General features: G+C 53.3%; 1 non-coding gene across 1 annotated transcript in view; it reads right to left on the bottom strand.

Moving 5' to 3' along the window:
* The window catches only part of LOC124733389, a 1,909-nt gene extending 270 nt beyond the window's left edge, over window positions 1-1,639 (bottom strand). The window contains exon 1 of the ribosomal RNA XR_007008970.1: window positions 1-1,639. This exon is cut by the window's left edge and continues 270 nt beyond it. This is a non-coding gene — a ribosomal RNA (small subunit ribosomal RNA).
* Between the last annotated feature and the right edge of the window lie 3,361 nt (window positions 1,640-5,000).

Here is a 5,000-nt window from a genome sequence, read left to right as displayed (position 1 = left end):
GAAGGAGGTTCAGCGGGTTACCCCGACCTTTCGGCCTAGGAAGACACGCTGATTCCTTCAGTGTAGCGCGCGTGCGGCCCAGAACATCTAAGGGCATCACAGACCTGTTATTGCTCAATCTCGTGCGGCTAGAAGCCGCCTGTCCCTCTAAGAAGAAAAGTAATCGCTGACAGCACGAAGGATGTCACGCGACTAGTTAGCAGGCTAGAGTCTCGTTCGTTATCGGAATTAACCAGACAAATCGCTCCACCAACTAAGAACGGCCATGCACCACCACCCACCGAATCAAGAAAGAGCTATCAATCTGTCAATCCTTCCGGTGTCCGGGCCTGGTGAGGTTTCCCGTGTTGAGTCAAATTAAGCCGCAGGCTCCACTCCTGGTGGTGCCCTTCCGTCAATTCCTTTAAGTTTCAGCTTTGCAACCATACTTCCCCCGGAACCCAAAAGCTTTGGTTTCCCGGAGGCTGCCCGCCGAGTCATCGGAGGAACTGCGGCGGATCGCTGGCTGGCATCGTTTATGGTTAGAACTAGGGCGGTATCTGATCGCCTTCGAACCTCTAACTTTCGTTCTTGATTAATGAAAACATACTTGGCAAATGCTTTCGCTTCTGTTCGTCTTGCGACGATCCAAGAATTTCACCTCTAACGTCGCAATACGAATGCCCCCGCCTGTCCCTATTAATCATTACCTCGGGTTCCGAAAACCAACAAAATAGAACCGAGGTCCTATTCCATTATTCCATGCACACAGTATTCAGGCGGGCTTGCCTGCTTTAAGCACTCTAATTTGTTCAAAGTAAACGTGCCGGCCCACCGAGACACTCAATAAAGAGCACCCTGGTAGGATTTCAACGGGGTCCGCCTCGGGACGCACGAGCACGCACGAGGCGGTCGCACGCCTTCGGCTCGCCCCACCGGCAGGACGTCCCACGATACATGCCAGTTAAACACCGACGGGCGGTGAACCAACAGCGTGGGACACAAATCCAACTACGAGCTTTTTAACCGCAACAACTTTAATATACGCTATTGGAGCTGGAATTACCGCGGCTGCTGGCACCAGACTTGCCCTCCAATAGATACTCGTTAAAGGATTTAAAGTGTACTCATTCCGATTACGGGGCCTCGGATGAGTCCCGTATCGTTATTTTTCGTCACTACCTCCCCGTGCCGGGAGTGGGTAATTTGCGCGCCTGCTGCCTTCCTTGGATGTGGTAGCCGTTTCTCAGGCTCCCTCTCCGGAATCGAACCCTGATTCCCCGTTACCCGTTACAACCATGGTAGGCGCAGAACCTACCATCGACAGTTGATAAGGCAGACATTTGAAAGATGCGTCGCCGGTACGAGGACCGTGCGATCAGCCCAAAGTTATTCAGAGTCACCAAGGCAAACGGACCGGACGAGCCGACCGATTGGTTTTGATCTAATAAAAGCGTCCCTTCCATCTCTGGTCGGGACTCTGTTTGCATGTATTAGCTCTAGAATTACCACAGTTATCCAAGTAACGTGGGTACGATCTAAGGAACCATAACTGATTTAATGAGCCATTCGCGGTTTCACCTTAATGCGGCTTGTACTGAGACATGCATGGCTTAATCTTTGAGACAAGCATATGACTACTGGCAGGATCAACCAGGGAGCTGCGCCAACTAGAGCTGAGCAGCCGGCCGCCCGGGAGTGTGTCCCGGGGGCCCGCGCGAACACGCAAGCGTCCGCTCAATCATTCTGCAAACAGGAGGAGGCTGAGCTCCCCTGCACAATACACCTCGAAACCCTCTCAGGTCCCGGCGGCGCGCAGCGCCGTCCCAAGTACTTGGTCGGGTTCGAGAGAGGCGCAATCGCCCGGAGTTAGGCGAGTAGACGCTTTCGGTGCGACCACCCGTGCTCCCAACTGAGCTTGCCGCTGCCGACAGAGGCCCGGGAGCGTGCTGTCGTGGCATTGCCGGCGGGAGACAACACGCGCCACCTACGGTGACCGGCAGCTCCAACGCCAGCGCCACAGAAGGACAAAAGCCCCACTTGGGTGCCGAAGCGAACTCTCCCAGCACAGCGCACGCGCCAACACATCCGCACAGCTGCGATACAAACCACCAGCGAGAACCGCTGGGGCGACCGAGCAGCAGACGGCGTCGCGGCGCCGAGCGCCGGGCGGCGGCGCATCCTCAACGCACACAGTCCTCAATCGGACCAGCACACTGAAGATGTCCACCGCGCTTCGCACCGGGCCCGCGAGGACCTACTTTGGCCGCACGGCGCCGCGCGCAGGGTGCGCCGGCGCGCAGCTGCGACGCCTGCCGCGTCCGTCGGCCGGCGCGCCTGCCACTGGCCGCCCCCACCAGCCGGCTGTAGCGCGTGCGCCCACGCACCGCGCGGCCAGCACGCCGGGAGGCGCCCCCTCACCGGCCGGGGACGGTCCCACCCAGCCACCACCGCGTATCGCTTCACACCCAGATGCCGTTCAGTTTCATCGGCATGGTGGGTATCGCTGGAACAACCGGTTAGTACCTCAACCTATCGTCGCCATCACCGATTCACCCCTAGCGAGAACAACCGCACCACAACGGGTTACCATTTCTTCATTTGCGTAACTTCACCAGAAAACGTAGGCGTCCATCGCCATTAGCAACTTCAACGATTATTGCATGCCTGTGTCAGGTGTCACGCCACACTACGTCTGCCCACATACACGCAACAAAATGTGCACGCCTAGACAATACGTGGAAGGTGGCCCCCGTACGTATGCGATGTCCATTGCTCGAACGACTGTCAACCGGCCTCTGTAGCATGTCGCAGATATGGAACGCGGTGCACCATGCTATCACGGTGTTTGAGGAGAGACGACTAGGTCCGAATACATCAACACACAGCTCATGCTGATCGCCATCCACGGCGTCCGTTCCTCCCACACGTCTCTATGGCGTACCACACTGCAATCCAGCTCTCATAGGGAGACGACACGTAGCTGCGTGCACAATATTTGCACTGTATGGTCCGCCGTTTTTGGGCGCAGTCGTTGTACGGTCACACATGTGCCACGATGTATCATTCAGTACATAAGGACGAATGTGCAGTACAGATTGTGGTTCACGCGTACGACATCAGCGGACAGTTGACACAGGCCGCACCACAACGTAGCCTGCGTACGTCGCATGCGAAGGGCATTGAACATGCAAACTTGTCACCAACCAGCTTGCGAAGGCAGGGGGCAAGGTGGGGACGTGGGGACGTGGGGAGGGGTGGGGGGGGGGGGGGGCGGCATGTACGTCCTGCTGCCATCCACATTACAGTGTACAGCAGGAGCATGTGGAAAGTCAGCAAGACTTGCAAGGTGTTTAACATGAAGCGATACACAGGGGAGCGGGCAGTGCGAGTAGCGAACTATATTGCGAGGGTTGCGGGTGGGCAACACTACACTAATTGAACGAGTCGTATAACAATTACAGAGCAGGTTTAGGCGACAACGTGGGTTACGTTAGCGGACAACGTGGGTTACGTTAGCGGACAACGTGGGTTACGTTAAGGCACAACATGGGTTACGTTAAGGCACAACATGGGTTACGTTAAGGCACAACATGGGTTACGTTAGGGCACAACATGGGTTAGGTTAGGGGACAACATGGGTTAGGTTAGGGGACAACATGGGTTAGGTTAGGGGACAACATGGGTTAGGTTAGGGCACAACATGGGTTAGGTTAGGGCACAACATGGGTTAGGTTAGGGCACAACATGGGTTAGGTTAGGGCACAACATGGGTTAGGTTAAGGCACAACATGGGTTAGGTTAAGGCACAACATGGGTTAGGTTAAGGCACAACATGGGTTAGGTTAAGGCACAACATGGGTTAGGTTAAGGTACAACATGGGTTAGGTTAAGGTACAACATGGGTTAGGTTAAGGTACAACATGGGTTAGGTTAAGGTACAACATGGGTTAGGTTAAGGTACAACATGGGTTAGGTTAAGGTACAACATGGGTTAGGTTAAGGTACAACATGGGTTAGGTTAAGGTACAACATGGGTTAGGTTAAGGTACAACATGGGTTAGGTTAAGGTACAACATAGGTTAGGTTAAGGTACAACATAGGTTAGGTTAAGGTACAACATAGGTTAGGTTAAGGTACAACATAGGTTAGGTTAAGGTACAACATAGGTTAGGTTAAGGTACAACATAGGTTAGGTTAAGGTACAACATAGGTTAGGTTAAGGTACAACATAGGTTAGGTTAAGGTACAACATAGGTTAGGTTAAGGTACAACATAGGTTAGGTTAAGGTACAACATAGGTTAGGTTAGGTTAGGTTACACGTTGTTGTAAGGAAAGGTGTAGGGGGGGGGGGCGGGGGCGGCAGGTTCCTTGATAGTGATTATAGTAAGTGAATGCTTGTGACATGATCAGATTTGTCACGTCAGGATGCACCTTTGGCTTATTAGAGGCGGCGCTCCAATTCTATGCTTGTGTGAGACCTGTGTCTTTGACTCATGTCATTGTTTGTGCGCTGTGACAGGAGGTACTATTGTGATGTTGGGTGCACCGTTGTATAGGACATGTGTGGGTGTTGGTGCCTGGTCTGCGCAATGGTGGATGTCGAAAGGCTGGGATATTGTATTTTCCGCATGGACCTCCTGGTCTGGTTGTGATAGTGTGGATTGTGTAATGTGGCGGAGAAGATGCACTGGATGTTGTTCCATGCTGGTGCTTACATATTGTATGTGCGCCCGTTAGAAGCAGAGAGTGGTGCGTGATCAGAGTGTCTGGCTGACGTGTGGTTCCCATTGTGGGCAGACTCTTTCAGCATGTATACGGACAGTTGTGTATATTTGCTGTAGTTTGATGGCTCTGCATTGATTACTAATCAGCGCCGTGTGTACGGGTAATCTGGTTCCAGTCCAAAATGTTCCATCTGTGTACATTAGTGACAAAGACTCTCCCCATGCAGTGGGGCTCGGTCTGTTATAGCTCTTCCGCGTAATATATTTGCCCCACGTTTTTGCGACTGCGAGTG

This window comes from Schistocerca piceifrons, unplaced genomic scaffold (assembly GCF_021461385.2).
Source record: "Schistocerca piceifrons isolate TAMUIC-IGC-003096 unplaced genomic scaffold, iqSchPice1.1 HiC_scaffold_1391, whole genome shotgun sequence".
Lineage (NCBI taxonomy): Eukaryota > Metazoa > Arthropoda > Insecta > Orthoptera > Acrididae > Schistocerca > Schistocerca piceifrons.
Note: the sequence above shows the minus strand (reverse complement) of the source record. Positions and strands in the feature narration are given on the sequence as shown.